The following is a 13,715-nucleotide window of genomic DNA, read 5'->3' on the forward strand; positions in this document are numbered from 1 at the left end:
AGGAAGTGCACGAAACCCAGTGTCCACTTTGGAGTTCCCCTGCAGAGCAACATGGAGCCTCAGCAGTATAGACCAGGATAGCATACACGCTGTGAGCTGGGGCAACCCCAGCGTGGTCCATACACTGCGAACACTCCCCACACACGCCAGTGATATTTGTTTGCAGTATTCCTCCCTTCCCAGAGCACATCTGAACAAGTGAGCCTAAATAAGTGACCACCTTAGGCCCCTTGTGTCAGGGCAGAAATTAAACACTGAAGAGACTTGCAAACAGAGGAAGCCAAAATAAACAAGAAGAGGGAACTGCTCTGGAAGTGACAGATGCAACAGATTAAAACCCTGTCGTTACCATTGACTAAGCATTGGAAAGGGCCTATAGACCTTGAGAAGAAGTATAAGCTGGAATAAGGAACTATCTGAAACTGAACTGACCCCATACTGCCCTCAACAGCTCCAGAGAAATTCCTAGATATATCTTGCTATTATCATTTTTTATTTTTAAGTTCTTTATTACTCTTTTAATTTTCATTTTTATAACTTACTATTACCTTGCAAAAAAAAAAACCCTTCTATTTTTAAAACAAATTTCATATATATATATTTTGTGATTTTGTTTTGTATTTTTAATATTATATTTTTGAAAGTCTAACTTCTACTCTAGATTTTTAACCTTTGCTTTTTGGTATTTGTTATCAATTTTGTACCTTTAAGAATCTAATCTTCAGTACCCATTTTTACCTAGTGGTGTGATTACTGGCTTGATTGCTCTCTCCCCTTTTGACTCTCCTTTTTCTCCCGCACATCACCTCTATCTCCTCCCTCCCCCTTCTTTTCTGTACTTAACTCTGTGAATCTCTTTGCATGTTCTGGGCTGTGGAGAACACTTAGGGAGCTGATTACTGGCTAGACTGGTCTCTCTCCTTTTGACTCCCCCTCTTCTCCTCCTGGTCACCTCTATCTCCATCCTCCCTCTTCCTTTCTCATGTAACTCTGTGAACCTCTCTGGGTGTCCCTCACTGTGGAGAATCTTTCACCATTAACCTAGATGTTTTATCATCAAAGCTGTATGGATGGAGAAGTCTTGAGGCTACTGTAAGAATAAGACTGAAAGCCAGAGGCAGGAGGCTTAAATCCAAAACTTGAGAACATCAGAAAACTCCTGACTCCAGGGAACATTAATCGACAAGAGCTCATCCAAAAGCCTCCATACCTACCCTGAAACCAAGCTCCACCCAAGAACCAACAAATTTCAGAGCAAGACATACCATGCTAATTCTGAAGCAACACAGGAACATAACCTTGAGCATTAAAATACAGGTGCCAAAAGTCACAACAAAACCATAGACACCTCAAAATTCACTACTGGACACTTTATTGCACTCCAGAGAGAAAAGATCCAGCTCCACCCACCAGAACATTGACACAAGCTTCCCTAACCAAGAAATCTTGACAAGCCACTCGTCCAACCCCACCCACAGGGAGGACCTCCATAATAAAGAGGAACCACAGACTTCCAGCATACAGAAAGGCCACACCAAACATAGAAATTTAAACAAAATGAAAAGAAAGAGTAATATTCAGTAGGTAAAGGAACATGATAAATGCCCACCAAACCAAACCAAAGAGGAGGATATAGGGAGTCTACCTGAAAAAAAATCTAAAATAATGATAGTAAAGATGATCCAAAATCTTGAAAACAAAATGGAGTTACAGAAAAATAGCCTGGAGACAAGGATTGAGAAGATGCAAGAAATGTTTAACAAGGATCTAGAAGAAATAAAAAAGAGTCAATCAATAATGAATAATGCAATAACTGAGATCAGAAGCACTCTGCAGGGAACCACCAGTAGAATAACTGAAGCAGAAGATAGGATAAGTGAGGTGGAAGATAGAATGGTGGAAATAAATGAAACAAAGAGAAAAAAAGAAAAAGAATTTTTAAAAAATGAGGACAACCTCAGAGACCTCTGGGACAATGTTAAATGCCCCAACATTCAAATCATAGGAGTCCCAGAAAGAGAAGACAAAAAGAAAGACCATGAGAAAAAACCTGAGATAATAATTGAAAACTTCCCTAAATGGGGAAGGAAATAGCCATCCAAGTCCAAGAAAACCACAGAGTCCCAAACAAGATAAACCCAAGGCAAAATACCCCAAGGCATATACTAATCAAATTATTGAAGATCAAACACAAAGAGCAAATATTAAAAGCAGCAAAGGAAAAGCAAGAAATAACACACAAGGGGATCCCCATAAGGATAACAGCTGATCTTTCAATAGAAACTCTTCAAGACAGGAGGGAATGGCAAGACATACTTAAAGTGATGAAAGAGAAAAACCTACAACTCAGATTACTATACCAAGCAAGGGTCTCATTCAAATATGAAAGAGAAATCGAAAGCTTTACAGACAAGCAAACACTGAGAGAATTCAGCACCACCAAACCAGCTCTCCAACAAATGCTGAAGAATCTTCTCTAGAAAGGAAACACAGAAAAGGTTTATAAAGTTGAACCCAAAACAACAAAATAAATGGCAACAGGATCATACTTATCAATAATTACCTTAAATGTAAATGGGTTGAACGCCCCAACCAAAAGACAAAGACTGGCTGAATGGATACAAAAACAAGACCACTATATATGCTGTCTACAAGAGACCCACCTCAAAACAAGGGACACTTACAGACTGAAAGTGAAGGGCTGGAAAAAGATATTTCATGCAAATGGAGACCAAAAGAAAGCAGGAGTAGCAATACTCATATCAGGTAAAATACACTTTGAAATAAAGTCCATGAAAAGAGACAAAGAAGGACACTACATATTGATCAAAGGATCAATCCAAGAAGAAGATATAACAATTATAAATAAATATGCACCCAACATAGGAGCACCGCAATATGTAAGGCAAGTGCTAACAAGTATGAAGGAGGAAATTAACAATAACACAATAATAGTGGGAGACTTTAATACCCAACTCACACCTATGGATAGATCAACTAAACAGAAAATTAGCAAGGAAACACAAACTTTAAATGATGCAATGGACCAGTTAGACCTAATTGATATCTGTAGGACATTTCACACCAAAATAATGAATTTCACCTTTTTCTCAAGTGCACACAGAACATTCTCCAGGATAGATCATATCCTGGGCCATAAATCTACCTTGGTAAGTTAAAAAAAATTGAAATCATCTTAAGCATCTTTTCTGATCACAATGCAGTAAGATTAGATGTCAACTACAGAGGGAAAAAAAAAAAACTATTAAAAACACAAACATATGGAGGGTAAACAACACCCTTCTGAATAACCAACAAATCACAGAAGAAATAAAAAAAGAAATAAAAATATGCATAGAAACAAATAAAAATGAAAACACGACAACCCAAAACCTATGGGATTCAGGAAAAGCCATGCTAAGGGGAAGGTTCATAGCAATACAAGCTTACCTCAAGAAACAAGAGAAAAATCAAATACATAACCTAACTTTACACCTAAAACAACTAGAAAAAGAAGAAATGAAGAACCCCAGGGTTAGTAGAAGGAAAGAAATCATAAAAATTATGGCAGAAATAAATGAAAAAGAAACAAAGATTACAGCAAAAATCAACAAAACTAAAAGCTGGTTCTTTGAGAAGATAAATAAAATAGACAAACCATTAGCCAGACTCATCAAAAAACAAAGGAAGAAGAATCAAATCAACAAATTTAGAAATGAAAATGGAGAAGTCACAACAGACAACACAGAAATACAAAGGATCATAAGAGACTACTATCAGCAACTATATGCCAATAAAATGGACAACTTGGAAGAAATGGAAAAATTCTTAGAAAAATATAACCTTCCAAAACTGAACCAGGAAGAAATAGAAAATCTTAACAGACCCATCACAAGCAAGCAAATCAAAACTAATCAAAAATCTTCCAGCAAACAAAATGCCAGGATCTGATGGCTTCACAGCTGAATTCTACCAAAAATTTAGAGAAGAGCTAACACCTATCCTACTCAAAATCTTCCAGAAAATTGCAGAGGAAGGTAAACTTCTAAACTCATTCTATGAGGCCACCATCACCCTAATACCAAAACTGGACAAAGATGCCACAACAAAAGAAAACTACAGGCCAATATCACTGATGAACATAGATGCAAAAATCCTTAACAAAATTCTATCAAACAGAATCCAACAACATATTAAAAACATCATATATCTTGACCAAGTGTGCTTTATCCCAGGGATGCAAGGATTCTTCAATATTCACAAATCAATTAATGTGATACACCACATTATCAAATTGAAAGCTAAAAACCATATGATTATCTCAATAGATGCAGAGAAAGCCTTTGACAAAATTCAACATCCATTTATAATTAAAAAAAAAAAAAACCCTCCAGAAAGCAGGCATAGAAAGAACATACCTCAACATAATAAAAGCCATATATGATAAACCCACGGCAAATATTTTCCTCAATGGTGAAAAATTGAAAGTATATCCTCTAAAGTCAGGAACAAGACAAGGATGCCCACTCTCACCACTACTATTCAACATAGTTTTGAAAGTTTTAGCCACAGCAATCAGAGAAGAAAAAGAAATAAAAGGAATCCAGATTGGAAAAGAAGACATAAAACTCTCACTGTGTGCTGATGACATGATCCTCTACATAGAAAACCCTTAAACGCCACCAGAAAATTACTAGAGCTAATCAATGAATATAGTAAAGTTGCAGGATATAAAATCAACACACAGAAATCCCTTGCATTCCTATATACTAACAATGAGAAAACAGAAAGAGAAATTAAAGAAACAATTCCATTCACCATTGCAACAAAAAGAATAAAATACTTAGAAATAAATATACCTAAAGAAACAAAAGACCTATATATAGAAAACTATAAAACACTGATGAAAGAAATTAAAGATGACACAAATCGATGGAGAAATATACCATGTTCATGGATCAGAAGAATCAATATAGTGAAAATGAGTATACTACCCAAAGCAATCTATAGATTCAGTGCAATTCCTATCAAGCTACCAACGGTATTTTTCACAGAACTAGAACAAATAATTTCACAATTTGTATGGAAATACAAAAAACCTTGAATAATCAAAGCAATCTTGAGAAAGAAGAGTGGAACTGGAAGAATCAACCTGCCTGACTTCAGACTATACTACAAAGCTACAGTCACCAAGAGAGTATGGTACTGGCACAAAGACAGAAATAAAGATCAATGGAACAAAATAGAGAGCCAGAGATAAATCCATGCACCTATGGGCACCTTATTTTTGACAAAGGAGGCAAGAATATACAATGGAGAAAAGACAATCTCTTTAACAAGTGGTGCTGGGATAACTGGTCAACCACTTGTAAAAGAATGAAACTAGAACACTTTCTAACACCATACACAAAAATAAACTCAAAATGGATTAAAGATCTAAATGTAAGACCAGAAACTGTAAAACTCCTAGAGGAGAACATAGGCAAAACACTCTCTGACACACATCACAGCAGGATCCTCTATGATCCACCTCCCAGAATAATGGAAATAAAAGCAAAAATAAACAAATGGGATCTAATTAAACTTAAAAACTTTTGCACAACGAAGGAAACCAATAGCAAGGTGAAAAGACAACCTTCAAAATGGGAGAAAATAATAGCAAATGAAGAAGATCATGGCATCTGGTCCCATCACTTCATGGGAAATAGATGGGGAAACAGTGGAAACAGTGTCAGACTTTATTTTTTTGGGCTCCAAAATCACTGCAGATGGTGATTCTGTCCATGGAATTAAAAGACGCTTACTCCTTGGAAGGAAAGTTATGACCAACCTAGATAGCATATTCAAAAGCAGAGACATTACTTTGCCAACAAAGGTCCGTCTAGTCAAGGCTATGGTTTTTCCAGTGGTCATGTATGGATGTGAGAGTTGGACTGTGAAGAAAGCTGAGTGCCGAAGAATTGATGCTTTTGAACTGTGGTGTTGGAGAAGACTCTTGAGAGTCCCTTGGACTGCAAGGAGATCCAACCAGTCCATTCTGAAGGAGATCAGCCCTGGGATTTCTTTGGAAGGAATGATGCTAAAGCTGAAACTCCAGTACTTTGGCCACCTCATGTGAAGAGTTGACTCATTGGAAAAGACTCTGATGCTGGGAGGGATTGGGGGCAGAAGGAGAAGGGTACGACAGAGGATGAGATGGCTGGATGGCATCACTGACTTGATGGACATGAGTCTGAGTGAACTCTGGGAGCTGGTGATGGACAGGGAGGCCTGGCGTGCTGCGATTCATGGGGTCGCAAAGAGTCGGACACGACTGAGCAACTGAACTGAACTGAATATTCCATTGTATATGTGTAACACAACTTCTTTCTCCATTCATCTGTCAATGGACATCTAGGTGGCTTCTGTGTCCTAACTATTGTAAATAGTACTGCAATGACCATTGGGGTACATGTGTCTTTTTAGATTGTGGTTTCCTCAGGGTATGTGGAGTTGTTGGGTCACATGGTAGTTTTATTCCTAGTTTTTCTTTCTTTTTTTTTTTATTTTAAAAAATTATTAATTTATTTTTAATTGAAGGTAATTGCTTTACATACTGTGTTGGTTACTGTTAAACATTAACATGACTCAGCCATAGGTACACCTATGTCCCCTGCTGAATCTCTAAGTCTGATGGCCCAGATGAAGTTGCTGGGCACTCACTCGCAACTTTTCTTTTCCCACACAGGAGTGGTCACCTCCACCAGATAAATCAGTCCCATACAATATTTTCTTAGGGAGGCAAGCAAAGGAAATATTGCTGTGACCAACTCTACTGCAACAAGACTTGCATTTTTCTTATTGTTTCCCTCCAGTGATGTAACTGGATTCTCCTTTCAGGAACGCCATACTTCTACATATTCTTGCATGGATGAATACCTGCATGGCTTAGCATTAACCTCACTTTTTGCCTAATAACAAACTGAGGAGTCTAGGTAGTTTCTCTGGCTCTGCTAGTTCTGTAGCCATATAGAGATATGTTTGTTTGTACCAGCTTTGCTCATGGGTGAGACTTATGCCAAGTCCTTGGGAATAGTTGCTGTGTCCCAGGACCCTAATGCCCAGGAGCCTGGAGCCAAAATGCAGGAGGGGCAGCAATTCTCTGGTCCATATAAGAACCCTTTTTTCCACTGGGCCTTCCTGGGCCTCAGTAATGTCTTCCAGATGGTGGTGTAAATGAGGCCAAGGCAGAAAATGCAGCAACCTCTTGTTTGTGTTGCTAAAAGTCTGCAGACCATTAATTTCTGCTTTGAGCTATAGGTGAAACAGGGGTAGCAGCTGGTGCAAGGAATGTGGCAAAATGTAAGCAAGTGATTTCTAAGTGTTCAATTCAGTTCAGTTCAATTCAGTCACTCAGTCATGTCCGACTCTTTGTGACCCCATGGACTGCAGCATGCCAGGCCTCCCTGTCCATCACCAACTCCTAGAGTTTACTCAAACTGATATCCTTTGAGTTGGTGATACCATCCAACCATCTCATTCTCGTCTTCCCCTTCTCCTCCCGCCTTCAACCTTTCCCAGCATGAGGGTCATTTCCAACAAGTCAGTTCTTTGCATCAGGTGGCCAAAGTATTGGAGTTTCAGCTTCAGCATCAGTCCTTCCAATGAATATTCAGGACTGATTTCCTTTGGGATGGACTGGTTGGATTTCCTTGCTGTCCAAGGGACTCTCAAGAGTCTTCTCCAGCACCACAATTCAAAAGCATCAATTTTGGGGTATTCAGCCTTCTTCATGGTCCAACTCTCGCATTCATATATGATGGCTGGAAAAACCTAGCTTTGACTATGGACCTTTGTTGGCAAAGTGCTATCTCTGCTTTTTAATACGCTGTCGGACACGACTTAGCAGCAGCAGCAGCAAGCTATGACTCAGTCCTTTCAGTGCTGTAAAGCTCTATTTTTTTTTTTTTACTTCTCTATTCTCTGTCAATGGCTATCCTCTTTTCCCACAATTATGAAGTCCATTATTAGGAACACACCGCTACACATTCCCTGTACTTTTGTGCATAGTGATTCTTAGGAGTGGAGATGCTGTGATCCAAGGTGTATGAATGCACAACTTTTATCAAACTAAACCATATTGTTTTTTTCAAAGTGATTGTAACCTTTTCAATTTTATTATTTTTAATTGATCAAAGTGATTATTTTGATTTATATTCTCAGCAACTATGTTTCAGAGATCCTACTGATCCACATTCTCACTAATACTCTATATTATCAAACTTCTATGTTTCCAGTTGAATTGATGTAGAGTGTCATCTCATTTTGCACAGATTTACATTTTTCTAATTACTAAGAAGGCTGCTAAGCTACCTATGTGTTTATTGGCCAGACATGTTTTGTTTTGTTTTTGTTCTTCTTTCAGAGAATGGTCTGTTAATGTCTTTTGCCCACTTCTACACTAGATTGTTTCTCATGCGCTTAGTGGTTTCTGAAATTTCAAATATACCTTTTTCCTATTGATCCTTAGTTGACATCATGTATACAAATATCTTCTCCAGGTTTTTGGAAATTCTTTAGTTTTTAATGTCCTTAAACCTTTCTTTTCATGAACAGAATTTTTTCTTATTAATGTAGTCAAAGGCACCTCATTTGTCAGTCTTTACTATATAGCTATCACTTGGGTGTCTGGCACCTGGGTCTCTGGTTTAAGAAAAAGGTTATCTATACCCTAAGATCAACTATATTTTCTTCTAGAATGTTCCACTTGAAACTTAGACCTTTCCACCTTCCAGAGTTGATTATCAAAAGTGATGTAAAGGTGGGGCAGTACCTTTTTCCACATGGATAACTAGTTTGTCAAACTCCATTTGTTAGTGCTTTCTTTACCCACTGAAATGCCATGCACTTCTTCCATTCCTCAGAATTTCATACATGCCTGAGTCTGACACAAGGCTCAGTACTGTGTTCTATAGGTCTGTTAGTTCATTCTTGTGCTGTTCTCAAGTACAGCATTAATATATACTTTGTTTCTTTTTACAGTGTATTAAAATATACATGAAAATATGCCATAAATGGTATGGCAAACCTTCCCATTTATTCTTTTTTCTTAAAAAATTTGGTATTTTCCCCTTAATCTTCCACATGAATTTAGGAACCCCATGACTGCCAGAGTAATCCAATCCAGGTTTGACTACGTGGCAGTCAGGTATAGGGCTCCTAATGACAAAAGAACAGAAGGAGATGAGGGAGAATGAGTACGTGTATATGTATGGTTGAGGCCCTTTGCTGTGTACCTGAAACTACCACAACATTGTTAATTGGGTATACTCCAATATAAAATTTAAAAGTAAGAAAAAAAACATAAAGACAGAAAAAAGTTAGAGAAGACCACATTCTGTCAGACCTCTCCACCATGACCCGTCCGTCTTGAGTGGCCCCACACGGCATGGCTTAGTTTCATTGAGTTAGACACAGCTGTGGTCCATGTGATCAGATTGGCTAGTTTTCTGTGATTATGAATATAAAATATAAAATTAAGAAAAAAAAAATAAAAACAGAGAAAGGTTAGAGAAATGTTTCTCCCTCACTCATTGGAAGCTTTGAAAAGTTGCTCACAGCCTTCCTCCTTCCCTGTCCCTTGTGCTCCCTTGGGTGTCTTCATTAGGTGACCTCCCAGGGGTCCTTGGAAACCTGCCTTTCCTCGCCTCTAGTACCTCTGTGCCCTCTCCTTAATCACTGAGCTTCCTAAAGTTACACTCTTGTATTTTTCTTTTCTGGGAAATATTTCTGCTGTAGAGAAAGACATAAACATGATTGCCATGGTTTCATTTTCATTTCCTAGAAATGTGGGTTATCAACTATCATCTTTTTTTCCCCACCCCCAAGGAAGGGCTCAAGCCACAGGCTCTTATATTCTCTACTGCCTCCCATCCTGGACATCATTTCCCAGGCAGGCTAGAGGTTTAGCTGTCCTTGCTCTCTACTCTGTCTGCATTTGCCTGGACAAGGACAGCTCTCTGGAGTGTTCCTGTGCTGGGCGCTGCAGGGAGCGATTCACCAGACTGCATTTTCTGCTCACTTAGTGGAAACTTTCAGATCTGAGCTTTGACCAGAAATATCTTTCCTCTTTCAACTGGTAAGTGAGCAAATTCTTTGTACTTGAAGTGATGGGATGCTGGCCTTCTGCTTGGAGGCCTGAAGGGCAGAGCTGGCTGGTGGAAAGCTGAGAGTTGGTGCAGAAGACCTGGTCATCCTCAGGTAGTTAAGAGAGTGAGTGACAAGCCAAGGGCTAGGCAACGATGATGGAAATAAGCAGAGTAACTGGATTCCAGATAGACTTGGGGAGGTCAGAGGATTGTAGATATGAGATAAGAGTGGAAGACAATTATGTGGATGACCCCATGTGCAAACAAAGGGTGGCACTGACATTACCTGGAAGGGAGAAGACTATAGAAGGAAATGGATGGGGACTTGAGTTAGGTTTGGCCTTGTTCAGTTATTAAAGATCATTCTAGACACACAAGTGGGAGATGTTGTGTAAACAGTGGGATATATGTGAGTGAGGTTAGGGAAGACTTCAGCACCTTCAGCACAGAGGTGGTGCTGGGTAACATGGGACAGGGTAAGAAAACCTAAATGGTGAATGTATGTGGAGCAGCATCAGGACTGAGCCTGTTTTAGGGGAAGCAATAATTTTCTTCTACACTTGTGAGTGCATTGGGCTGGTCTCACAACTAAAATGACATGAGACAGATTAATATGAGGAAAAAACAAATTAAATTTTCTATGTTCGGGGACTCCATAATATATAGCACACAGACATTCAGGCAACTGGTGCTTATATGCCATTTGGATTTCAGGAGAAAGGTAGGAGCCTAGGACTTCAAAGGGGAAAACAATTTTAGAAAGATGGAAAAACAAATGTTTGGTAAATGTTTGCCATGCCAGGCAGAAAGCAATGGGAGAGAGAGAAGACTTCGATCAAATAGGCCTTGCTAAGTTTCCCCAAGTCTAGTCTACCTAGCACATACTCTGTAGGTATCTCTGGTGATAGTTCTCCTTCCTAGAATAGGCCGTTTATCTAAATTCTTTAAGGCAGTTAAGGTGAAGGTAAAAGCTCTTCTTGAGTCTTTGGTTTCTTAAAATTAATTATTCTAGATAACCCTAATGCCAAGGAGACACATTTGGGGCAGTATATTTTGTTCCCTTACAACATAGACACACCCAATCGTAGATCTCAGTTTGCAGTGGGGAAGTGCAAACAAAACAAGATTGGTCAGCCACAGTTTTTAAACTGCTTTAGTTTTAAAAAAATGATTTTGGGGCAGAAAAGTTTTTCTTCTACCTTTCTAGGTTCTTGTAGCTGGTCTAAGAATTAAATTGACATGAGATAAATCAACAGGAGGAAAATAAAAGCAAAAACAATTACTATACATAGGTAAGGGGGTGGCTGTAGAAGAATATGAGACTCAGAGGCAATCAGGCAATTAGAATGTATCCATTCTGAGCAAAGTTGGTGGGTTTAGGGGGCTAGTACTTCAAAGGTGAGGAAGACAATGCACATAGTAATGGGAAGAGCAAAAGTTTGGTAAACAAGTAGTTGTCTTGCCATATAGAGACAGCGGGACATCAGAGCAGAATGTAAGCAAATAGGCCTTGGTCAATTTCCCAGCCTACTATGCCCAGCTCCTATTGGTTTTAGTTACCTCTGGTGATAGCTCCTTTCTTGGAGGAAGCCCCCTATCTAAATGCTTTTAGGCAGTTAAGGGGGAGGTAAAAAAGAAAGCTTCCTGAGCGTTCTGTTTCTGAAAAATAAACAATCTAAAATAATCCTAATACCAGAGAAACATTTTGGGGTGGTAATTTTGCTCCCCTACACTGGTCATTTATCTTATTTTTCTTTCACTTTGAAACAGAATGTCTTCTCATTGCTCAAAGTTCCTTCCTTTGTATCCCTTAAGAGTCACATGTTTTTTAAAACATTTAAATGCCCTGCTTCCAGGCTAAGATCCCTGATGCTAGTGTCATCCTCTCAGTCAGCTCCTATTCTTATAATGGGAGAAAGAAAGAGAGGAGAAGTTGCCTCTTTTCCTCTCCCTGAAGCAATTGCCTCAGTTGGAGGAGGGACTGAATCAGGGCAGTTGAGATTTCAACTCTATAACCATTTGGAAATTGTTTATTAGACTGTTTGGAATTTTGTCTACCTGATTGGGACCAGGAGACAGGATATTTTCTGAGCCATTCCTTGCCTCTGCAAACCAGGAGCTGTGTACTTTGCGTCTGAATTTCAGAGACCGTATGATGTCCAGATATACTTGCCTCCCCCTGAACATGTTATGCCCAAAGAAGATGAAAATATTAGAAGTCTAGCCATGTCAGTCACCACAGAACTGTTATCACTGCCACTGAAAATCTTAGCAAGCATTTGCAGAGTAATTCACAGACTCCACCCCTTTCCTACTTGAGCAACTGCTTTTATAGTTAAACCGGTTGCAGAGGGTTTTCTGAGTAAAATGAGGCTGAAAACTGCTGGTCCACACCACAGCCTGAGGGCTCTAAGCAACTCTTTTTATACCCATCCTCCATGGAGTCCTCTCCCAAGGCCAAAGGTGGGAAGCCTTACACAAATGCCACAGAAGTAGAGCCCAGAATCAAGGTCATCTCCAAAATTGACTGATCCCCATGTAATCATTGCCAAAATCCCCTCTGATCCTTACAGGCCAACTTTCTGGCCACAAATTAGGCAAAATGCCCAGCCCAGGACACACTCTCTAGCACCCTAACAAATCACCTAATGCCACCCTTCCAGCAGTATTTTTCTTTGTCTTGAGACCATAGAAATAAGCTACTAACCCATGAAAAGTGTCAGTTCTCCCTTGAGCCTGCCTGCTGTTCTAACGGTGTCCCATTGTCTCCCTTGTCTGTCAGGAGGTCAGCCGCTGTGCTCACAGCACCCACATTACCCCTCTTGTTCTTCTTCTTTTTTTTTTAGTAAAAGAGAACACCCCTGCTGCCGGACCATAGCTGAAATGCACAGCTGCAAATCCCAGACAAGAAATGGTAGTCCCGTGGTTGCTGAATTTGTGATCTAAATCAGAAGATTTAATTCTAAATAAAAGATACTTCTATGTCATTTGGAAGCAGGTGTCCAGAGTAACTTTCTTTTTTAAATTAATTTATTTATTTTTAATTGGAGGGTAATTGCCTTACAATATTATATTGATTTCTGCCATACATCAACATGGATCAGACATAGGTATACATATATCCCCACTCCCTTAAGCCACTCAATCCCACCCCTCTAGATTGTCACAGAGCACCAGGTTTGAACTCCCTGCATCATACATCTAATTTCCACTGGTTATCTTTCTCACATATGGTAAAGTATATGTTTCAGTGCTACTCCCTTGATTTGTCCCACGCTCTCCTTCCCCCATCGTGTCCACAAGTCTACTATGTCTGCATCTCCACTGCTGCCCTGCAAACAGGTTCATCAATACTCTCTTTCCAGATTCCATATATAAATATTAATACACAGTGTTTGTTTTTCTTTCTCATTTACTCCACTCTGTATTGTTATACAGGCTCTAGGTTCATTCACACATTAGAACTGACTTCTAATGAGTTCCTTTTCATGGCTGATTACTTAACCATAAAATGAGTTCACTTTTAAAATGAGTTCTTTATGGCTGATTACTCAGCCATAAAAATGGCTGGAGGGGGTTTGGGGAGAG

At 39.2% G+C, this 13,715-nt stretch overlaps 1 protein-coding gene across 1 annotated transcript in view; it reads left to right on the forward strand.

Moving 5' to 3' along the window:
- The first annotated feature begins 9,843 nt into the window (after positions 1–9,843).
- The window catches only part of LOC104993294 (interferon-inducible GTPase 1-like), a 16,793-nt gene continuing 12,921 nt past the window's right edge, over positions 9,844–13,715 (forward strand). The window contains 2 exon segments of the mRNA XM_010846471.1: positions 9,844–10,117; positions 12,974–13,134. The gene's annotated coding sequence lies outside the window, so the exon portion shown is untranslated.

This window comes from Bison bison, unplaced genomic scaffold (genome assembly GCF_000754665.1).
Source record: "Bison bison bison isolate TAMUID 2011002044 unplaced genomic scaffold, Bison_UMD1.0 scf7180017864238, whole genome shotgun sequence".
NCBI classification, from domain to species: Eukaryota; Metazoa; Chordata; class Mammalia; order Artiodactyla; family Bovidae; genus Bison; species Bison bison.